The sequence below is a fragment of the Sus scrofa genome, chromosome 6 (assembly GCF_054392235.1).
Source record: "Sus scrofa isolate SSC_HxYL_T2T_F1_AM1 chromosome 6, Sscrofa_HxYL_maternal_Yorkshire_Landrace_v2.0, whole genome shotgun sequence".
NCBI lineage: Eukaryota > Metazoa > Chordata > Mammalia > Artiodactyla > Suidae > Sus > Sus scrofa.
In genome coordinates, this window is record NC_139388.1 from 11,763,296 (window position 1) to 11,788,034 (window position 24,739).

The window sequence follows — 24,739 nt, forward strand, 5'->3', positions numbered from 1 at the left end:
TGCCCAAAATGGTTAGAGAATTTTACTAACATTTGTGGAAGAGACTTTTAAGATTTTCTTACAGACCTAGTTTTCAAAATAGCCTTTCTTTATCTTGTTTTCTTTTTGATAAGAATTATCTTGGCTCCCAGGGAAAACCTTGTCAAATATATCTCAAAAAGGACAGAGAAAGAATGCAAGTTCTACCATGAAAGGCTTTTGTTTCTTTTTTTTTTTTTTTTGTCTTTTGTTGTTGTTGCTATTTCTTGGGCCGCTCCCGCGGCACTTGGAGGTTCCCAGGCTACACCCGGCCTACACCAGAGCCACAGCAACGCGGGATCCGAGCCGCGTCTGCGACCTACACCACAGCTCACGGCAACACCGGATCCTTAACCCACTGAGCAAGGGCAGGGACCGAACCCGCAACCTCATGGTTCCTAGTCGGATTCGTTAACCACTGCGCCACGACGGGAACTCCCTTTTGTTTCTTAAATCCAATTTTTTTATAGTATCTGCAAGCCTTTTGAGCTGACTAGGGGAAGCTTTGGGCTTGGAAAAAGGGTAGGTGGGCTTTGAATTATTTCTGGACCACATTTTGATCTTGTAAAGGCTAGAACTGTAAGGCAAATACAATTGTTTTAAATTTCTCAGTGAATTGGGACCCAACTGAATGCTGTGAAGGTTGACCCATCCATTCCACTACATTATTTTTTTCAATTTGCTTCTTTATATGAGGGAGAAGATCCTCAATGAAAATAGAAATCAGAATATTCCTGTTTCAGATTTAGAGCTATATGTCTTTGGGATGTTTTAATACATCCTTCCAGAAAGGCTTCATTTTTGTTTTTCCTTCCTTCTGAGTACATTTCATTGTAGCTGAGCGGGGAGAACTCCTGAAAAGTTCCTAATGAGCCCTGAATATCAGCTTCCAATTTGGCCCATTCTGACCACAGAACTACTTAGAAAAACCTACTTACAAATATCTTGTCAGGTCCCGGTCCCATACTGGCCATATTAAACAAGTATTGATACAAGAGATGTCCCCAAAGAGGGACCCTGCCACCCCAACATCCACAGCCTCTCTCAGAGATGGCCAACTGGAAAAAAGATATAGACATTCCCATGAGAGCTGGCAAAAGTTGGCAGAACCCTAGCCGCCAACGAAGGGCAGCCTACATTTCCATCTGGCCACAGCTTGGGGCCCTAACCTGATGGCAGCCAGGCTAAGTTCTCAGCACACAGGACAGACAAGAATAGGTGAGGAAAGATTCACCAACCAGTGGGTACCCAAAACCAAGTTCACGAGAGCCTAAATCTGCACATTAAAAGACAACATGGCATTTCATCTTTCTCTCTCAGCCAGGCACCACAGACAGAGATCTGAGACAGGTGACTTTGGTAAGAATTTCCACCCTTTTCCCGGCTTCTGCCAGTTTTCCCAGGATCCCTTCTCCAGGCCCTGGAATGGGTGGGTGGGCCCAGGGGGTCTCTCCTGGTCCTCAGAAACTGTAAAGGAGAAAAACTAATTTCCCCTCCACCCTTTATGATGAGTGCTTGGCCAAGATCCCTTTTTCTCTAGGGCATGTCCGAGATGGATAAGCTTTTTGCTTAGGAAAAAACCCAGTTTTCCTATCCCCGTTTGGGGAAAAACCCAGTTCTTTCCTGCCATGTGTTTCTCCCCTGGGAGTCTCTAAAGAGCACTTTCCTTCTAAACTTCTGGTCACCAAAGGTGTGGACACTCTCCCCCACACTGAGAAGCTGTCTGAGATAGCAGCTGAGTGTCCTGCCATTTATAAGTGACACTATCCATGCAGAGAGAATGTCAGATCCCAGAAGTTAAGGGCTCCGTCCCATAAGACTGTTCCCCACGCTGCACCCGCTGCACTCTTCAGATGCCAGTGGCACCTGTGCTCATGACCAACTGCCTGTACATCGGGGGTTCCTACAACCCCCTCCTTGAGTTTGATGAGATTAACTGGCTAGAGCAGGTCATACACCCAGGCAAACATTTGCTTATGTTTATCAATTTATCGAAGGAGATGATAAAGAATATAGAACAGCTCTCTGAAGAGATAGCACAGAGCAAGGTCTGCGAGGGTCCCAAGTGCGGAATCTTCTGTTCCCCTGGAGTTGGGGTGCATCACCCTGCAGGTGTAGATGGTTCCACCACCTGGAAATTCTGTGAGGCCCCTCCTATTACGATTTATGGTGGCTTTTTCACATAAGGGCATGATCCATTAGGGACTCTGTTTCTAGACCCTCTCTGATGGCTGAGAATTCCAAGCTATTAATCCTGGCTTGGTCTTTCTGGTGATCAGCCCCATCTGGGAGTCCACCTAACACTGCCTCACTAGAGAGAAAGATGCTCCTGGTGTTCCTATTACTTAACTTTACAAGGGTTTAGGAGTTCTGTGTTAGGGACCGGGTCAAAGATAGGTCTTAGAACAAGGGTTCGTACTATTCTTACCACATAGGAATTTATAAGAGTTTTAGGAGCCCAGTGCCAGGAACCATGGTCAGAGAACAATGTGTAAGTAGCTCATACCTACTCTAGGTCGAAAAGTTCCCTATGGCCACTCTAACTCAAAATTACCTTTGATAAGTTTAATCTGCTCTTTCAGCCTTAAAACAACATTGGACTCACCTGAGCCCTCACAGGGGCTCTTCTCTAGCTGAAGTCAGATCCACTCCGATGCCAGACCGGATCCTTAGGACGTCAGACGTCAGACGTCAGACGTCCCACGCTGGCAGGTTTCTAGAGTCAGGCCAGAAAAAGCAATGCGCACAGGCAGGAAAAGCTCCTAAGGCAACAGCTGCGCATCCAGGACCTAGGACTGAGAGCACCAGTCAGGTACCTCCAGAGGCAGCAGGAGAGCAGTGAGGACGAGGGACCCGGCAGGTACCTTTCCTGGTTGTTCGGGCTCTTGGGGGAGGGGGTCTCCTCCCGTTCTCTTGCTGACACCAGAGCTGTTAAAGATAAACCAGCACGTATTAAAACGTCTAAGAGCAGAAGTGGGTTGGAATCAGGCAGCATCCAGTATACTGGGGGAGAGAAACTCCGAGAAGCTGTACAAAATGAAGGGCTTTGGCAGGCAGAAGGGAGCGGGAACAATGGCGTTTTATTGGTGGAAAAGCCATGGTTATTGCAGAGTAACTTTCCAGGAGAGGTGGCAGGGCCATCGGGGGTTTCTGGTGGACTGATTTAAGGTTCCACTTCTGGGAGAGCTGCCACTGTCTGGGTTTGGTGACATGGGGTTTAGGATAAGTTCCTGTATTTGGGGCCTGTGTCTTATTTTTTCGAGGGCTGGGGCATTGTCTTTGTCTTTATTAAAAAGAGAGTGGAGATGACATTCCAGGCACTGAATGGCAGTTCCAAGCTTTGTTTCTGTGTCGTGTGTGTGTGTGCGCGTGGCTTCCCAGTGTTTCTGCAGAACTTGTGAGAAGTGCAGCCGATCGGTGTTTGCTTTGTTTCTGCACCTGAAGTAAGTTCTTGTTAACTATCAATACCGAAAATGTTGCTTTTGGTTGAAAAGAAGCTCAAATCAAATGTTACACCTCTTTTCTGTTGAAAGATGCCTCAGAGATTCTCGTGTTCCTGGGCGCATAAAAGCATCTCGCTGGAAGGCTGGGCTCCGCTGGGAGCGAGAATCTGTTTCATTTGCTTCCTCGTTTCCTTACAAAATTTAGGAGTAGCTTTTGAATGGATATGGGGCAGCAGAGATGCACGTTATAAAGATGAATTTTAGAAACTGACAGGCAGCAGTGTCTGGGAGCTGCGTAGAAATGCAAGCTAACTTGTTGAGCTGTAGATGGCTTTGTTTTTTACACACTTTGCTTAGTGAAAGACTAGAAGGAGAGAAAGAGGGAGGAGAGAGAGAGGGACAGGGAAGGAAGGATTGGAAATCTTGAATTCTCATTACCAAAGGATAGATGAGTCAGTAAGCAGGGACGCTGGTAGACAGGTCAGGCAGGGGTCCTGTCTTACGCATGTTTTCAGCCCCCAGCCTATGTTTGGGCTTGAGAAGCTCTTCAGGGAAACTTGGAGGACATCGCAAAACCAGAACAGGTCAGAGTTGCATCTCCACCCGGGGTTCTGAACTAGCAACTGTGAAGGAGCCTCAGTCTCTTATCAGATGTTCAGATACATGGATTTAAGGAAGGATAGAGGAAGGAAGAATAAAGTTATAATTTTTTACAGAGCACTTTTTAACACTGTGGGTTTTATATTGTAATAAAGTGCTTTTATGCAGTCAGGATCTCATTAAATTCTCAAAAATAATAAAGAGGTGGGGGGTTCCCGTCATGGCTCAGTGGTTAGCAAGCCTGACTCGCATCCCTGAGGATTCAGGTTTGATCCGTGGCCCTGCTAAGTGGGTTAAGGATCACATGTTGCCGTGAGCTGGAGTGTAGGTCACAGCCACGGCTCAGATCCCACATTGCTGTGGCTCTGGTGTAGGCTGGCAGCTGCAGCTCCCATTGGGCCTCTAGCCTCAGAACCCCCATATGCCGTGTGTGTGGCCCTAAAAGCCAAAAAAAAAAAAAAAAAAGACAAATTTAAAAAAATGTAAAGAGGTAGATGTGGTGCAAACATGAGGTTCCTCTTGTATGAAGAATTCTAGGATGAGCCAGCGATCCCAGTCCAGGTGGAATGCAAGCTGATTGGGGGTGGGGCCTGTAGCTATAGACGCAGACATGCTGCCAAGTGCTGGTTGAGTGTGGGATGTAGCACAGCTGACTTCCAGGGAGGTTGAGTATCCCCTGAGCTATTCCTGTGAGCTCTTGGAAGGCCCTGGGTGCTCCTGGTGAAAAATGCAAAGGCTGAGAGGGGTTCTATGCAAGGCACCGTCTCCTCCCTGGCTTTGAAGCTCCAGGATCACTTGACCAGGAAGGAGGCTGCTTCCAACCCTGAGGGCACAGCCAGCAAAAAGGCTCCTCACTTTCATTTGCATTATTAATATTGTCTGCATCAGTGTCAGAAACATGTCTTGCAAAGGGCCTGCTGGTAAATATTTATGGCTGTGCAGCCACAAACAGTCTGCTTCTGTCGCATGTTTCCGTTTTTTGCTTGCTTTCATGCTTTTGCTATCTCCCTCCCTCTTTTTCTTTCATCTTTGTAATCATCATTTTTTTTTTAATGTAAAAAATAAAACCCTTCTTGGTTTAAGGACTGAAGCAAAAGAGGTTCTGGGTAGTTCGCTAGCTCGTGGTCTTAGGCAATAAGCAGAACAGTAAATTAAGGCCTGAACTGCAGCATCTGCCAATTTCCGTGGTGTAAACACACCGACCATGGTTAATTTCAAGCTCCAACAAGAAGACTTTTCACTGTCAGAAAAGGCCTGCAGGGCATATAGTGTTGTGATGTTGCTCTATGGAGACAGGGGGGTAAACAACCAGAAAAGCAGGAATAATAGTGAAATGTAGTCCTGAGATTAGGAAGGGTTGAGTTTTGAACATTTGCTACCCTTGTTTTTAATACGATTTGTGAATTTTTGTAATGTAATTTATTTTATTAATTTAGGGCCACACTCACGGCATGTGGAAATTCCTAGGCTAGGGGGTCCAAGTGGAGGTACAGCTGTTGGCCTGTGCCACCACCTCAGCAATGTGGGATCCAAGCGGTGTCTGTGACCTATAGCACAGCTCATGTCAATGCCAGATCCTTAACCCATTGACCGAGGCTAGGGATTGAACCTGCAACCTCAGGAATACTAGTTGGGTTCATTACCACTGAGCCACACAGGGAACTCCCTGTAGTTGAATTTTTAACCAAGGCCATGTTTAACAACTGGCTCCTATCATTTCTGAAAACTTGCTCTTATGGGCTGGTCTGACCACTCTGTCAGCTGGAACATGAGCCCAGCCTGTGTGGTTAAGGGCCTTCTTTCACCCTGCAGATGTGGCTGCCTCAACAGTGATGGGAGGAAGGAGGAAGAAGCCGGAGTTCGCAGCCCTGCGGAGCTGCCACATAGGGCTTGGATGGCTCCTGAGCAGACTGCTAGGCACACGGGGAATCTCTTCCACCTGGTTGAAGCTTCTCCTGGTTGAGTTGTTGTTACAACCACGGGCTCTCTCTTCCAACTAGATAGTAGAATTCACTTGTTGGAGTGAGGAAACCTATGCTCAGGTAAAACTACTCTCCCAGCATCGCAGGGCTGAAGGTCTCATACTCAGCATTTTAAATGACATCTTTTAACTCAAGTCCACTGTGGTTCCATACCTCCTGTTGCATATCAAGTCAATCAGTCATTAGATCCTGGGCACTCAGCTGGGAATTTAAAGACGTAAGACTGCTCTTGACTGACGAGTGGTCTTGTTTTTAGAAATGCTTTGCTATTAAGTGGTGCATTTTGGAGGTGGCACCTGGTGAGGGTGGGAGCAGGGACCCCGCTTGGGCAATCAGTGGTGGGGGAACAGAGTCGGCGGTGGTGCCCTGTCTTCCCGGAAACTTCGTTGATGACAAACAAGGATTTCGTTATATGCTACATGCTACAGGGATTATAGAAATAGAGAGGCTGGAGTAATCTGAGATCCAAATATTTGTATAGCTCACACCACACATATTAGCTTTAATGTTCTCTTATTAATATGCTTCAGGACCACATGTGCCCCAGGATCTGTTTCATTCATCACTCAGTGACTAAAAATAAACATGCTTTGTCATCACTTTTTTTTTTATTTAAAATGTCTAAGTTCTTGGAGTTCCCGACGTGGCTCAGTGGTTAATGAATCCGACTAGGAACCAGGAGATTGTGGGTTCCAGCCCTGGCCTTGCTCAGTGGGTTAAGGATCTGGTGTCATGAGCTGTGGTGGAGGTTGCAGACACGGCTTGGATCCTGCATTGCTGTGGCTGTGGTGTAGGCCAGTGGCTACAGCTCTGATTGGACCTCTGGCCTGGGAACCTCCATATGCCGCAGAAGCAGCCCTAGAAAAGGCAAAAGGACAAATAAATAAAAATAAAATGTCTAAGTTCTTGTAAAATCAATACCTATTAAAATACTAGTATGAGTATTTTCTTACACAGCTAGGCAGTCAAACATGGTGACGGCTTATTGAGCATGGCTTTTCCCAGAATGCTCTGTACAGATATTCATAAAATTGGATTATGATTACAGATCGGAAAACAGGACAGTTGGTTGCATAGGCTCAAGTTACTGAGAAGAATCAGCCACTGAAAACAGCAATAGCCGAAGCTGTGTTTTTGATAGGGAAATAGTCGTATTGAAATCTCCTTCTCAAGTGACAATCCAGCAGAAACATATTTCTCACCCCTCTGTGGAACCCGTGAAGACCACCCAAATGAGAACAAGCAGACGCTGTTTATTCAGACTTTACTATAGGGAGGGAGTCAGCCACCATCACCTGCGTTTGGCAGAAACTTAAAGGCAGGAATTAGAGAAAAAAAGCTTTATGATGTGTTTTGTTTTTTTTTTTAAATTAGATGTTCCTTAATTAGAGCTAATTCTAAGTACTAAAGCTGGGATCATAATCCAGTATATGTATTTCTCCAGAGAGCTAGGTCCTAGATTTTTGCTAACAATGAATTTGATGAGAAAGTAATCTTGATACAATTTTAAATAAAAACAAGATGGGTGAAATTGGAGAGGGGCAGTAAAAAGATGGGAAGATTGCCAGGAAAACATTGTGTTCTATACAGTGTGATAACTGATAAGATAGACAAGCTCTTTCTGAAAAAGAAAACATTTAGGAGGTCATGTGCTTTGATTGAAGTTGTACTGCATTCAAAATAGCTAAACACTTCAAATAAGTATTGTTTTTTTCTCTTACTTAGTCCTGCAAAAGTTTCTCTTCCTGGTTTTTTATGTCAGATTCAGAAAAAAATTAGACAAAAGTGAAACAATATAAATCACTTCTGGAATTTGATAAAAAGGCAGTGAGTGGTGGTTCAGTTGTTGGATCTACCAGGTAATCGACTAAATGCATGCAAACATGATTTTCCCCCCTCAGTGAGATGGTAATTCAGTAATTATTTTAAATGGAAGAATGTTTGAATAAAAATTTAAGAAGATAACTTGAGATCTGTGGAGAAATTTATAAGGAACCTCTGTACTTGAGCTTACATTACAGGTGGTTTTAATTTCTTTGGCAACTGCAGATGGACAGAAGTGGATTATTCAAACACTGTCAGTGCTTCTGGTTTTTCAAAATTCCAGATGCACCATGGAAAACTCTACGTATTTTAGGAGACATTGGAATCAAAAGGCCTTTGGCTTCGTGGAGAAAATAGGTTTAATTAGTAAATAAAGATTCTTTTCTCTAAGTGATGGTGGACTGGCTGCCTAGGGCTTCTGTGATAAAGTACCACAAGCTGGGTGGTTTAAAGCAACAGAAATGGCTTCATTTATGGTTCTGGAGGCTAGAAATGTGAAGTCAAGGTGTTGGCAGGGTGGGCGTCCTCTGGGGGCTCCTGTTGCAGTCTCTTCCTGTGCTCGTGGTGGCTGTAGCACTGTAGCAAACCCTTGGTGTGTCCTGGCTGGTGGACACAATAACTGCATCTCTGCCTTGATCTTAGCCATTCTTCCCTGGCCTCTGTGAGTCTTCTCTCTTCAAAGGATGCTTGATTGGATTTAGAAGCCACCCTAATTCAGGGTGAATCTTTAATTAAATCTGCAAAGACCCTACTTCCGAATAAAGGTCGCATTCAGATGTTCTGAGTAGAAATGAATTTTGAGGGGGTCACTGTTGAACCCACTGCAGATGTACTCTGTGAATTCATTGTCTTAGAAAAAGAGCCAAATGAGGCACAAGCAAGGTTCTTCCTACGGATTCTGGCTTGTTGCCTAATTGGAAATATGACCTTAATAAACCAACGTTGAAAAATCTTATGTCTAGATTTCTTCATCTGCAAAATAAAAATAACGTTGATTTATTTATCAGAAACATGGTTGTGACCTTTGAGTGAAATACCAATTTCAAAATTTTGTTGACAAGCATAAACTTTCAACACACAGTGAGCTTAATTTTACTCTTACATACTTTTGCCTTTTCTATTCTAGGTTGCTGTGTCTCAAAAATGATTGGATATGCATTGTATCAGGGAAAGGTTTTAGGAGAACAATTTTGCATATTTATATAAAAACTTTAAATTTTCGGTAGTTGTTTTCTAGTTGGCTCTTTGCTGATTTTCGTAATCATGGAAACCATCAGAGAAAGATCCCATTTGAAATCCAAGTCAGGTGGTAGTCCTTTCCAGAAACTTGAGAAGGTTTCGTGGAAAAGATAAGATGACTGGATTAAATGATATTTCTCTGTTACTTGCAAATTTACTTCTTGTTTCCCCCATCCCACTGCCATGGATCATTTAACTGAAGGATGTTTCTCTGAATTTCCCCTGGCTCCTCCCTTCATTATTGTGGCCCCAGGACTCTCTCACAACCTGTCTACGAGAGATACACATAGACAACTTTTTTTTTTTTTTAGCTTTTTGACCATTTGCAGCATACAGAAGTTCCCAGGCTAGGGACTGAATTCAGCCTGCCGCTGTGACCTGGACCGCAGCAGCACTTAACCCACTGTGCCCAGCCAAGAATTGAACCCACATCTCCCCAGCGACCCTGAGCCACTGCATTCAGATCCTAAACCCACTGTACTACAGCAGGAACTCTGTATATCCAAATATTTGTTCAGTATCTTCTCTTTGATGTCTGAAGGATATTTCACCTTCACAACTTCTCTAAACTGTGAAGGTGCTCTTGGGCCCCACCCTTTTCTTAAACCCACCGTAAAAACCTGGTCTTTGAATGTTTGCTGTCACAGTGAATGGCACCACTGCCCATGGCAGCCTCCATGCTTCCATGTCCCTGTAGCTTCTATATGCTCTCTGTCATCCATTTCTGCCCCTCTTAACTCTGTATTGCTTTTCATCTCTTTGGCTTCCCTTTATTTCTGTAAGTGTCCTAGTCTGGGTTTAATGATTATTAATTCATTTCTCTCTACCCCACACACTGCCTTCTGGATGCCTTTGAAAATGTTCAGGTTAATAATTTATTTCTAAATACTTCTATATATCCATAAAAGATAGGAAATCTTAAAAAATCATACAGTGCTTGCATTGTCACAAGTGAAATAATAATTTCTTAATCATGTCAAGTATTCAATAAGTATTTAAAACTTCCCCAGTTGCCTCATATTTTTCCTCATAGATTTTTTTGTTTGAATCAGGATTTGGTGCAGTCAGTGGTCACATCCACTACCTGACTGAAACACTCGTGTGATTCCTATTGGTCTCAGAAGGAGTAAAACATGGCCACAACCCCTAGAACAGTCAGTATGTGGACCCTCCGTCTACCTGTATTCTTACATTGGACTTCCTTTCTGCTCTCTCATCTTCAAGCAGACTGGAATTGTTTCAGACTAGAATCGTTTCAGTATATTACTCATAGAGTGCTTATTTTGACAAAGGGCTTTTGAAGAAACCATTCCTTATCCCAGGAATGCCTTTCACTTGTGTGTTTTTATCTCCACATCACTGGGAGATCCCAGGTCAGTCACACCTCCGCAGGTCACTTCTCTGACCAGGGCTGGTCCTTTAGCACATGCACATTGTACCATGCCTGCCTTCTTTGCCCCAGTTATTCACAAGTTATGCAAATGGTTGTACACTTAGTTGCTTGTTTTAAGGTTTCTTCTCATTGGCTAAATTCCTTCCTCTTTTAATTAACAATTTTAGAACTCAATTAAAAAAAATTAAGCACATCTTCAAATATGGAGGGGGACCATCGAAGGCATTGTTGGGGACCATTGAAGCAGATGGTAAATTTTTCATTAGGAATATGGTAAAGGGATAAATATCAGCAGGTTTCTCAAGTCACCAGTACCCTTGATGACTTTAAGTCCATATTCCAAAGCTTATTTTGGGACAGTGAAGTGTTACCATCTATCCAACTCAGAATCCTAAAACATGCGTACATTCTGAATTTTCAAGTTAAACAATTATGATCTGTGTCATAGTATGCTTTAATATTATCCACTTTCATCTCATATCCCATAAATGAGGAATTAAATTATGTGGGTTTTTTTTGCTTTAGAATAAATAATTTCAGTATGCACTAAACATAGTAAAAAAAAAAGAAACGGCAGCAAAAACATGGACAGATAGTTTTACGGAAAAAATTAATAACCTTCGTGGTGATAGCATCTCTACAAAATACCAACAAGACATAAAAATGGCCATGATAGCAACAAACAAAACTGGGGGAAAGCTTTATCTAAAGTACAGGAAACAGAAGTAAACTTTAGGGAGGCTGAAAACTATTTTAAACTATGTGTCAAAAGCATTATCTTCTATATATAGGAATAGTAATACATAGAGGAAGATAGATTTCAAAAAAATTAATTATTTAACACCATCACCTGAAACGTGGTATAGGGGAGGTCCCCCATTCATTGGTTAGTAATGCTTTGAAATTCACTGTTTTGAAATTAAAAAAAACCACATAGATCTCATTAAATTACCTTTTGATAATCAGTAGTGTTAAATGTTCAGAAAATTTCATCTTGGAAAACTTCTATGTATAAGACCTAATACATTAACTATTCATAATGTATGATGCCATCATGGTAACCCAATAATCTACAAAAGTGAAAAAGTACCCACTCTATCACAGTTTTCCTTTTTTTTTTTTAAGTATGAGTCTCTTCATGTCTTCGATAGTTCTTTAAAAATCTAAATTTGAGTATCTTATTTGATCTGGAAGTAAAATACAGAAGCTCGTGAAGATTGTTGGTGACTAACTGACAGCGCTCTGTGACGAGAGTCTTTTGTGGTAAGTGAAATATATCTGAGAGGGGAAAAGAACTAAGTTGAAAGGGAGGGACAGAGAGAAGGGGTCTGAATCTCCAAAACCACATTCTCAATTGTAACATTAGTTGCTAACACAGTGCCTGTTCCAGAAAAGGACATACAACATGCCTTGAATAGACACGTGATTGAAAGATCAAGTTCATGGGAACAGGGTTGATCAAGAGCCTCCGTAAATGAGGGATGGATGTTCCTGCCCAGCCAGAGGGCTGGCCAGATGAGCCCCCGTCCCTTCAGGTGCCCCAAAGATGCTTAGACACAAATCTTACTGAAATTCTCAAAATCACTTGGAGTCTGATAGCCAGTGTTTTGAATAGTTTTAATTATGGCATTCTCTCTTTTATTCCTTCTTGAAATGGAAAGTTCAGCATGTTGTAAGAAGCCGAAAGTCTTTCTTCCTAAAGTGGAAGAAAGTCAACAATATTTGATTTACTCTAAGGACTACATCTAAGTGAATCATTCTACTTTTCATTGACATTAGGGAAAAGCCCAAAATTGCATCGATCAACACTGTTAAAATAAGAACCTGGCCTCAAGATTCACTACTTAGAAAGTCCTGTTAATCTTGTAGCAGAGTATTTCTTAAGTGCTTTCCAATTTCTTCAAATAGTCTTTGAAACATTATGTGTAGAGGTCTTGAGTGGCTTTTTGGTGGATCAATGCCTAGTTTTGATGTATTTTGTTTTTATGTATTTTATTTCCTATTTTTATATATATCTATAAATTGAATTTTGCTCTATTTCCCTTATATCCAATAACTGCTAAACTCACATGTTAATTATAATAGCTTATCTCTGTATTCATTTGGATTTTCTATGTGCACCAGTCATCTGTGAATAATGGCAGTTTTATTTCTTCATTTCCTAGGCTTGCCTTATTGCATTACACAGGCCTTCCAGTAAAATGTCAGAGGGAATTGGTGATGGCAGGCATCCTCATTTTATTTCTGATCTCAAGGGAAAGCTTTCAATATTTCACAATGAAATGCGAGGTTTGTGGGAAGATTCTTACAGATACGCTCCATCAGATTCATGAAGTTCCCTTTTATTGCAAGTTTGCTAAGAAAGTTTTCATTAATGAAGGCTGAATTTAATGGATTGCTTTTTCTGCATCGATGTGAATATTTTATTCTCTCCATTGTTGTGTTAATGTGGTGAATTGACTTCGCTTTGGGGGAACATGTTACCGAAGTATAGTGTGCATACAGAAAAGTGCAGGAGTCATCAAAGTATAGTGCAGTGTGTTGTGGCATCAACTGTCACATGAAGAAACAAACCATTGCTAGGGCACTAGAAATACTCTCTCTTTCAGTGTAGAGACTGGGTAACTGGTATCTTGACTTCTAATGTCACTGATCGATTTTGCCCTATTTGGGGGGCGGGGTGGGCATCTGGCTTCCTTCATTCAGAGTTACATTTGTATGATTGTTCGTTGTTACGGGAAGTCGTTGTAGTTGGCCTGTTCTCATAGCTGAAGGGTGGTTACCCATGCAATTGTCCATGGACATTTTGCATCTTTTTGGAGGGTAAGAACTGTTAGGATAAATGCATATAACAACCTTCTTGGATAGGTCTCTTAGGACTGTATTCACACATTTCTTCTGCAGGCAGACCCACACACACGTAGCTCCACACTCACACGCTAAGAGTGAAATTTCTGGGTCAGAGGTTATGCCTATCTTCTGCTTGAGTAGATACTGCCTAATAGTTTCCCCAAGGTGATGGTAGCACTTGGCACGTCCACCAACCATGTATGAGAGTTCATAGTACATTGTCAGTAAATAATAGGTGTTACTAGAAAATACTTTTCTCTCCTAGGGAGGGGATAAAGGGCAGTAAAAAGGAGTGGAATTTGCCTTGGGTCCAAAGGTGGATTATGTGGCATCTGGTTCTTATATTTTCCTTCCATGGTATTGAATATATTATCTGTCAGGTAGCTGTGCAGTAAGCCTTACGGAATTGAAAGCTGTCTCCTCCATAAATACCCAGCTTGTGGAATCGGCAGGTGTAGAGGTGGACATGGGCAGCCTGTAAGCATCCCTGTAGATTGGAGTGGAGGGAGAATAGAGAGAAGATGGAAATAGATGTGGAAGGACCTGAAGGGTGATTTTTCCCACCTTGTCTTTTTTCCTCCGTGTCTTTTGTGGCGAATAGTCAGTGCTAATTACTCCATTTATTATCTTTATCATACATAACACTGTTTAAAAAGTGAACTTATTTTGGGGGCAACCTTAGAATGATATGGGGGAAGTCTGGTATGGATAATTGCAGTTCTTGCAGCCATCACTCCCTCTTCGCACAATCCATCAGGGCATGTCAACTGATGGCAGTGGAAGATTTCTTTTGAAGATACTGTTTTGCTAAAAAAAAAAAAAAATGATACAGTGATACTTTGATTGCTAAATATCGAATTCTGAATTCTTCATTTCCTGTCTCCACCACCTGTGAACCATGTTTAGCATTTCTTTTCATCTGTCGCTTGATGGTCACGTAGGTGTACATATTTTTCCTGGCACAAGAGGGTCATTCGAACATTGTTGGTTCTTTGGTGGTGGTTTTGTTTTCAGTCACAGCCCTCCTTTGCTTATGTTTTTGTCAAAGAATATCTTTTCTGCCAATTTTTCAGTGCCACCTAACTGTCTGATATTTTTAGCATTCCTAATGTGGGCCATTTTTACAATCAAAAGAACTAGAAGCAGATTTTTTTATGTCATTCAGATTTTAGCAAAGCCTTTATATCTGGATGTATGTGGTGTGGTATGAACTAGCCAGTTTTAGAATTTCTCATCGTCTAGAAAGGAAGAAGACTCAGCAAAGTAATTCTTGACGATGTTTATAAATATGGGTAACTCAGAAAAACATGATCTATTTAATCATTTAATTAAAAGAAACGGCAAATTTCTCGGGGAGGCATTAATGTTAGATAATGATAAACATTACAGAGGCGTTCCCGTTGTGGCTCGGGGTTAAGAACCCCACTGCTATCTATGAAGATGCAGGCTTGATCTCTGGCCTGGATCAGTGAGTTAAAGGATCCTGTGTTGCAGCGAACTGTGGCATAGGCCACAGACACAGCTCTGATCTGGTGCCGCTGTGGTGTAAGCTGGCAGCTGCAGCTCCAATTCAACCCCTAGCCTGGGAACTTCCATATGCCACAGACGTGGCCCTAAAAAAGAAAAAAAATATATATATATATATAAACAGATAAAAGTATTGTCTCTTAATAATGTAAAAAATGAGAGATTTTCTATAGTGATGGAGTTACTTTTGAGAATTTAGTTCTCTGTTTAGATGTTTGCGGTGGTGGTGGTGGTTTATTCTGTGCCAAAATCGCTATGTTGAAACCTAATCCCCAAGGTGGTGGTATGAGAAGGTTGGGCTTTTAGGAGGTGACAAGGTCTCAAGGATGGAGACCTCGCGAAGGGGATTAGCACCCTCATCAAAGAGGGTCTAGAGAGCGTCTGGACCCTTGCCCCCATGAGGGCCCAGTGAAGAGGTGGGCGTTGTGCAGCCTGGAAGAAGGGCTTCACAAAAACCTGTGTTCACACCCTTCCGCCTCCTGAACCGTGAGACTGGTTGTTGATAAGCCAGCTGTCTGTGGTATTTGGTAAGAGCAGCCGGAACAGACGATGCACCAGTGTACATGGTTACAGAAGTTCTTCTTTTCCAACGTCACACTTGTTACAGCATCTTTCTCAACCCAAACACGACACCCCTTCTCACCAGCCTCAGGATCCCACTCCCGGAGTTCCTGTTGGGGCTCAGCAGTAAACGAACCCAACTGGTATCCATGAGGACATGGGTTTGATCCCTGGTCTCGCTCAGTGAGTTGAGGATCTGGCATTGCCATGAGCTGTGGTGTAGGTAGCAGATGCAGCGCAGATCTGGTGTGGCTGTGCCTGTGGTGTAGGCTGGCTGCTACAGCTCCGATTCAGGAGCTGCATCTGCCGCAGGTGCGGCGCTAAAAATAAAGGGACAAGGGCACAACTGTGATGAGGGATCCTGAAGGCAAGGAAAGAGGACAGGAGGTGAGCATGGATGGAGAGGAGACCCCAGAGCAGGGAGTCATGATGGAGTGAAGGGACCAGAAGGTGTGGCTGGACACAGTGGGGAGAGGTAGTTGGCAAAATTTGAGAGGTGGCAACACAGTCCTCGGTAATAACTAAATCTAGGGTGTTCCTTGGGGTTGAAATAAGATGAAACTAATTTAACAGACCAGTTTAACCAGATGTAAATTTCACAAAGATTTTTTAATAAAAAAAGATTGTAAACATTCTACAAAGAATTGACAGCCCATAAAAATTTATGGGACTATTGAAGTGGCCTGTGCTTTCAACCTCCATTATCAACTATTTCAGCAGAGCTTCAAAATGAAAACAAATAGATATTAATTAAAAATGACTCTGATTTAAAAAAAATATGACTTGCCATTTCAGCTATCTAAAATTAACATCTAGGCCATTACACTGGGGGAGCAATTATGAGTGTTTTGAGTGTGAAATGCACACAGAGGCCTCTGGATATATTTTTATATCCACTTAATTGTTACCAGTAAAGCCCAGTGAGGAGAGAAGACGTTTATCTGCACCCATGGAGGAAGTGTAGCGTTCTGGGTCACTTTTTTTTTTTTTTTTTTTTTTTTTGTCTTTTGTCTTTTTGCCTTTTCTTGGGCCGCTCCTGCGGCATATGGAGGTTCCCAGGCTAGGGGTTGAATTGGAGCTGTAGCCACCGGCCTACACCAACAGCCACAGCAACACGGGATCCGAGCCACATCTGCGACCCATACCACAGCTCACAGCAACGCCTGACCCTTAACCCACCGAGCAAGGCCAGGGACCAAACCCACAACCTCATGGTTCCTCGTCGGATTCGTTAACCACTGCACCACGACGGGAACCCCTGTGTCACTTCTTGATGAAGGAAACAGTCATTGTTCTTCTCAATCCAGGAGCAGCCCTCCTCTCTTGATGGATCCAGTGCAAACGCACGATGTATGGAAAGCTGAGAGCATGTCCTGGGGGAGACTGTCTTCTCCTCGGCCTGGGCAGCTTGACCTTTGGAAATCAAAGGAAAGGGAGAAATTCTTTGGTTACTTAGGGGAAACGAGAGAACATGGCCTCATTTAAAAGTGGTGAGGCTGTTGCCAGGCTCATCGTTGTCATGAGATCCTGGTTTCTCTTTCAGACTGTTTTTCTGGGTATTTTTTGTGAAAACCTGGCAACGTGGACATTGGGCATGGGCAACGGTCATTTCATTTGTTTCATACAGTGCAGTTCTCCAAAGAATGTTGTTATCTGTGAAAAGATTCATTTGTGCCGTGTATTAGGAACTCATGGACGTGGAGAACAGACCTGTGGTTGCTGAGGGGGAGGGAGTGGGATGGACTGGGAATCTGCAGTTAATAGATGCCAACTATTGCATTTGCAATGGATAAGCAATGAGATCCTGCTCTGTAGCACTGGGAACTGGATCTAGTCACTTGCGATAGAGCATGATGGAGGATAATGTGAGAAAAAGAAAGTGTGTATACATATATATATGTGTGTGTGTGTGTGTGTGTGTGACTCTGTCACTTTGCTGTAGAGTAGAAAATTGACGAAACACTGTAACCCAACTATAATGGAAAAAATAAAACACTAAAAAATAAATAAAAGGATTTCGTGAGGGAACTTTAAACTTGGTATTTTTTAATATAAAATAGCAAGTGAAAAGTAGAAACTGGTAGGGGAGGCAAAGAAATAAAATACAAGATCACAGAAAATAACAAGATAGAAAAAAAGGAAAACAAAGATTAAAAATGAGACAGGAAACATCATGAATAATCAAATATATTCATGTTACTAGACTAGGAGTAATAATTTCACTGCCATTTACTTAATGCTTATCTCACATTGTTGGCTGATTTCATGGGGATTTAACTACATGACTCTTGACTGGCCTTGAGGTAGTTGCAGTTATTTTTATTTCAAGTATTTAATAAAACAAGGAAATACTCATGGTTGCAGAGGGCACAGTACAGTCATGACTGCTAATGGAAAGCATTTTGGCCAAAGGCATTGAGCAACCTAAGAATAACTGGCCCATGGATTTCCCGTCGTGGCTCAGTGGTAATGATCCCGGCCAGTGTCCATGAGGACCCAGGTTCGATCCCTGGCCTCACTCAGTGGCTTAAGGATCTGGTGTTGTCAGGAGCGGTGGTGTAGTTCACAGAAACAGCTCAGATCTCGAATGGCTGTGGCTGTGGCCTGTGGCAACAGCTCCGCTAGACCCCTCGGCTGGGAACTTCCATATGCCACACATGCGGCCCTAAAAACAAACAATCAAAAATTAAAAATGGGTCCATGAATTTTTCAGTTAAATCTACTGTTTTTCAGGAGGCAGTACTGTATGTAACCAAGTTTTTTGTAATTAGAAAATGTTTAATATGGCAGAATATTACACAGGCTTAAAGAATCACAGAGCTTAAGAATAAATTTGAAAATATATGCAGTATAATAACTGGAAAAGGAAGGATACAAGTCATGAGATGGCTGTTGGGTAAATGAAGTTGCACATCATCATGGAAAAAAGGCAGGCATGAAATACAGCAAGATTTTTTTTTTTCCTCTAGTGAATGTGAAATTTTCTCTTTGTAATTGCCAAAGTTTCTACATTAAAAAAAAAAAAAAAAAGGAGGTGTGGTAGATGGAGTGTTTCTCCAGTCCTGCATCCAGGCTTCTCCTCAGTGCCCTCCCACAGGGATGCTGGCCTCAGATGACTGGCTTTACAATGGGACTGAGCACAGTAGGTACTTGCACTTCTGCGCTATCTTATCTGCATCATCTTGGGATGTTCCCTGATGGGGCCGTGAAGGAAACATGCAGGAGAGCCCAGTCAGCCCAGTCCAGGCCATCCTCCACCTGCCAACTTCGAGACAACAAGGTGGCCTCCAGACTCCTGGTCAGCTCGGCAGGCAGTCCTTGCCCAGATCTGCACCAGTCCACTGACACCTGGGCATAGCGAATAACGAAGGCTGCTTTTGGTCCCCTCGGCCCACTGAGACTTGGGGTGGTGTGTTGTGCAGTGAGTTGACTTACCTCGGGGCTCCTTGAGACCCCAGAGCTTGACTGAGGAGCAAACCCAGGTTGAAGAGCATTCGTCCGTAATGAGGTCTGCAAGGTCCCTGTGACTCGTTTTTCTGAAGAGCCCTGTGTTCCACCCTGTCCTTATATCATCCATGTATCAACTAGATGCCTCTGCTTGTATTTTTCTTCTTAGTGTATTTGTGATGTTATTTTTTGCCCAGGCATCCCCAGCTTCCTCTGACAATCCGGGCTGAGACCCTGAGTGGGTTGCCTAGGTCATCTGCAGCACAAAGCCTGAGGGCTGATGGCAGTAATGAATCACTGTCCAGTTAGGAGAAGTGGGGTGGCATCACAACCCATCGGGTGTGCTGGAGGACACAGGTGTGTCACGGAGGAGGAGAGCAACCGTGGGCCATCTGCCCTGGCCCTGCCCTCGGAGTCCTCATATGCTCCACAATGTTGCCGAGTCTCATAGCTTTTTTGAAACCGGGACAGGCCAATGGGCTATTTTTACCTCCAAGCAGATGCTCAAGTCAAACAAATTCTCCCCAAGGCCCTCTTGAGAGAAGCCTACTAGGCAGCCTGGGAATGAATACAACTTATTTTGACCTTTCCAGATTTCCCCTCCATGACTTTATAGCTGTGCTTCTATCACTATGTCAGGAAGCAGTGAAATCCCAGGAGGTCCAGGAGTTCTCTGGTGGTTCCTTGGGTTAAGGATCCAGCATTGTCAATGCAGCAGCTTAGGTTCCCTCCATGGCCCTGGAATTTATGCATGCTGAGGGTGTGGCAAAAAAAAAAAAAAAAAAATCCCAGGACATCCAGATGGCTCCCTTAAGATGGATTAACTCAGTAGAAGATGTGTGTGTGTGCAGCAAGGAGCCCTGGCCAGACTGATTTGGTAAGACTGTGGTTTGGCCTTGTCCCCACACGATGTTTTTCACCTGTGGCTGGACGGCTGCTTTCATGTGGCCTTTTTGTTCTCCGTGTATTCTCAGTGCATCAGAGAAATGTCAAGCATCTCACAACCCACACCCGCTGCTCTGAGTGTTCATATGGCATCCAGCGTACATACAGTAGATGGTAAAAATTCTTAAATTAAGAGTTAAATCTTTGACCAGACTGGATGACCAGGTACACAAATGAGGGTAGCTGAAAAGATGCATGAGTTGTTGTGAAAACTGATGCAGTGCAGTAGTTCTCCAAGTGTGGTCTAGAGTGGCAGCAGCAGAATTACCTGGGGACAGGTTAGAAATACATGTTTCCTAGCTCTTCTCTCCCCACAGACCCAGAAGGGCGGGGAGGGCGCCAGGCAACCTGTGTGTTTAGTCTTTTCTGTAAAGCACATGCTCATGGAAGACCCATGGATTGCATGGTTAGAGTCTCTTGTTTGTAAACAAAGAGTTGCAAAATTAATTGTTCTAAACTTAACTGTCATTCACTTTTCCATACAAATGGAAAATGTGCTTGACTAAAACTGCATTAAAAATAAAAACAAAATAACTCCCAATTCTCAAATCCCATATCCTTAACTTAATGTTTTCAATATTGGAAGGTTTTTTTTTTTTTTTTGTCTCCTCATTGCTAACACAATTCACAGCCAGTTTTAGCAGACTTGTTGGATCACTTGGAAAATCTTTATATGAACTGGTATGAGGTCATATTAGGAAAATGAAAATATTTTCAGTCTTGCTTGGGATGAAGCTGTTGTAAATGCAGAGAGATGCTGGAATATGTATATTGCAAAGGATTATCCTTACAAGTACACCCAAGTAAGATAAAACGCAAAATCTGTTAATACGAAACATGTTATATACATGTGTTTTAATGGATTTAATTAAAATAGGACATAACAAATGAGAAAAAGGAACATTCCATACAAATAATAAAAATCAAAGTCAATTTTTTTAGGATTAGAGGAAAGTTAAAGAATGTCAAATTAAAATTGGAAATAATGTAAGTCAATATAGTCCTAAGATTCTACGTGTATTCCTAACAGCCACAGCCATTACTGTTGATCTGTTGTATGTTATTCTGAACCTCACTTCAGAAACCGTGCCTCATCCTGTTTTCATCTCCAAGACAACAATGAAAGGTATTTTTCATACTCTCTGGTTTGACACATAATGAAGGTGAGATGTAGGGAAATTAAGTAACTTGTTTAGAGTCTCTTAACCGGTAACATGCAGTTAGGATTCATGATATGGTCTCAAATCAAGATTGTAGGGAATAGATGCTTTCTGTATGGTGAGCAGCGTCAGGAAGGAGCTTATCAGAAATAAGTGCACTTAGAGTCTGCATCCAGTGTGGCTGTCAGGAGCCACTCAGGAAATAAAAAAGCATGTATACACATGTACCTTACTGGGCTGGGGTTGGAAGTGGAGCTGGATTGTGTGGGGATATGCAAAATAAAGTCCTTAGAGAGCAGGTGGATGTAACACTTAGAATCTGCAGAAAATTATCAACAAAGTGTTACCATTTTTGCAAGAAGACACTAGACCACTTTGTTGTACAGTGGAAATCATCACAATATTATAAATGAACAATATTCTAGTAATACTTAATTTTGCTATTGTTGGGTCTTTTTGTAGGACACATTCACATAATTTTTTAAACAAGAAAGGAAAACAATTACTAAGTCCTCAACAAGACCTCCAAGATCCTGCATCATTGGTGCCTTCCTGCATTCTTGACTCCTGTTCGAGCCTCTGTTCACTCAGCTCCAGTTACTTCTCCGAGGCTGACAATGCTTTGGCCTCAGGGCCTTTGCACTTGTTCTTATCTCTACTTGCCTGATGACAAATAATTTCTTGTCAGTTTTATCCCTAAGTATTAATATTTTTGATGTTATTGTAAATGATACTGTTTTTAGGTTTAATTTTAATATCCTACATGCATGGGTTTATTTCCGGGCTCTCTGTGTTATGTTCACTTGATCTATGGGTCTGTGTTTGTGCCAATACCATAGCTGTGAGAATAGTAGCTTTGTAGTATCTACAGTCTGAAGTCTAAGAGCCTGATTCTTCCAGGTCTTTTCTTAAGATTGTTTTGGCTATTCTTGATGTGAAAGATGGCACTGGTATTTTGATAGGGATTGCATTGAATCTTCAGATTTCCTTGGATAGCATCATTAGTTTCCAGGGACATAGAAATATAACTTACTTTTGTATATTTATCTTGTATCAACGTCACTAAACTGAAGAATTTTTTATTTTTATTTTATTTATTTATTTATTTTTTATTTTTAGGGCAGCATCCACTACACATGGAGGTTCCCAGGCTAGGGGTCAATTTGGAGCTGCAGCTGCTGGCCTACACCACAGCCATAGCAACTTGAGATCTGAGCTGCATCTGCTACCTATACCACGGCTGAGGGCAACACCAGATCCTCAACCCACTGAGTGAGACCAGGGATCAAACCCACGTCCTCATGGATACCAGTCAGATTCATTTCTGCCGAGCCGTGACGGGAAGTCCTTAAACTTAGAGTTTTAAGAGGGATTTTTGTGAATTTTATAGAATTCTCCTATATAGACATGTGGCTTTTGATAATGTATATTGTGCTATTCTTGATTCAAGGTACTATAAATATCAACTAGGTCAACTTGGTTAATAATGTTCAAATCTTTTATATCTTTCCTGATTTTCTATGTACTTTTTCTCTTATTAAGAGAGGAGTATTTAAGTGTTTGACTATAATTTGAGTTTGTTTCCTTTGTGATTTGATTAATTTTCTCTTCATGCATTTTCAAGCTCTTTTATTAGTGGATAAAGGTTTAGGGTTATGTATTCTTGTTGAATTTTTCATTATGACTTTATCATTATGAAATGATCCTCTTTGTTCCTGGAATATTCTTTTTTTCTCAGATTTCTGTTGTCTGTTACCTGTTTCCGTGCTTTGAATTTTAAAGTATTTGCATCTTTAGTGTGAGCTTCTTGAGGCAGCCGCAAGTTCTGTTTTGCTTTTTTGTCCGGTTGCACAGTCTCTATCTTGAATAGGATGTTTAGACTGTCCCATGTGATTATTTTTATGCTTGGGTTTAAATTCACCATCTTGCTGGGGTCTTTTGGGAAATGAGTCTCATCTGATACTTGCTCATTTTTCTCTCTTTTTGTAACTTCTTTTGCATTGGATATTTCTTGGTTCCATGTTACCTTTATTGTCAGTTTATTAGCTACATGATTTGTTATTTTAGGGACTGTTTAGGACAAATAATAGAAATGTGTAGGTTATCTATCTAAGTGATGGTATATCCGTCTTTGCATGTATTGTGGTGGTATTTCAGTTCTACCATTTTAGAGGTAAAGAAAGCTGAAATTGAGAGAAGTGATGTGGTGGGTCTGAGGCCAGAAATCTTGGTTAGGGGCTGAAATTGGAATTGTAATTTACAGGCTTGAGACTCAGTACTTTTTTCCACAGTATGAAACGAAGATGAATGTCGGTACCAAGTCACACAGTTACAAATTATACTTAGCCGCACCGATGTGGAAAAATGTGGGACTACTCTTTGCTTGTTGGGGGGAAAATGTAAGTTTTAAACATCCGATAGGAATGAAATTTCCCTACAGATCCCTTGGAGAGACATCCCACCCAGACCTCAGATAAATAGAGATAAATCTGTGAGCCTGCATTTGGGTTGAGACCCTGGAGCAGAATTTGGCTTCCTTGGGCTGTTCCCATGAGTCACTATGGGATAGTGAGTCACATCCCATAAATCACACTCTGACTGTGACTGTTAGGGTTGTCTGAAATTGTGTTTACTCATCTTTTTCTGTGTTCTGGAATTAAAGAATATCTGAGACTGTCAGCGTGATAGGTACTTTTGAACAGACCTGGTTGGGTGTAGACCTGGTTGTGTGAAAACTGAACATGAGGGATATTTGCCTCTTGGTCTTTGTGATATTAGGATGACACAATGTCATCCTAATAATTCAATGTACTCGATTTGAGCAGATGAGATTTTATGTCCCCTGGATCATCATAGGAACAAAGAAGAGAGCATTAATAATATAAATGAAGTTGCTGATACTACTTTTAAACACAAATATGGCATAAATAGGAGGCAGCATTTATTAAGACTCAAAATAAATGTTTGAATTCCCGCAATTCTCTCAGATATATGTTCCTTCGTATAATCACGTTTATGTCCAGCTTTATTCCAAGAAGTATATGTTGGTAGAAGATTAAAATGAAGTGCTCTTCTGGGTATTTGCACACCATCCCTCTGTCATTTGTATTCATGAGCTCTAAATAGCAGATACTTAACTCTGAACCTAGGAGATAGGTTGTAAAAGTAAACCATTGTTGTAACTCGTCTGATGGGTTTTCTCTGGTTGAAGAAAATAAAGAGAATTCTTTATTCCGAAACATACGGAAATAAAGTTTCACCATGTATGTAGTTTTCCAGAACCTATTTTTAAAGAAAATCAGTGATGCCATAAGGCATATATTTTTGCCCCGCGTTCATAAAAACAGTGTGTAGGGAGTTCCTGCCATGGTGCAGTGGGTTAAGAATCAGATTGCAGTGGCTTGGATCGCTGTGGAGGTGTGGGTTTGATCCTGGCCCGGTGCAGTGGGTTAAAGGATCAGGTGTTGCCATACCTGTGATGTAGGTTGCACCTGTGTCTTGGATTCAATCCCTGGCCTGGGAACTTCCATATTCTTTAGGTGAGGTCATAAAAGGAAAGAAAAAAGTATATATGTGTAGCCTCAAATTACAACTTTTTGCCTACTATTTATATAAAGAATTCTCTGACTCAGATATTAAGGTATTTGACAATACGTAATCAGCTTCACCTAGAGTTTTTGAGTGTACTGGGGGGAAGAAGAAGGAATAATCACCCCCCAGTGGTTTCCACTGTAAATACACAATGGTTGT

The 24,739-nt window shown here is 41.9% G+C and overlaps 1 protein-coding gene across 3 annotated transcripts in view; it reads left to right on the forward strand.

Moving 5' to 3' along the window:
* The window catches only part of LOC110261267 (uncharacterized), a 341,592-nt gene that overhangs the window by 116,590 nt on the left and 200,263 nt on the right, over positions 1–24,739 (forward strand). Inside the window, exons 1-2 of one of the 3 annotated variants that reach the window (XM_084959556.1) lie at positions 2,671–2,878; positions 5,874–6,103. The exons of 1 other annotated variant lie outside the window; for it this stretch is intronic. The gene's annotated coding sequence lies outside the window, so the exon portion shown is untranslated. Of the gene's footprint in view, positions 1–2,670; positions 2,879–5,873; positions 6,104–24,739 lie in introns of those variants that run through there. One more of the 3 variants, XR_014805423.1, reaches the window with a different exon arrangement.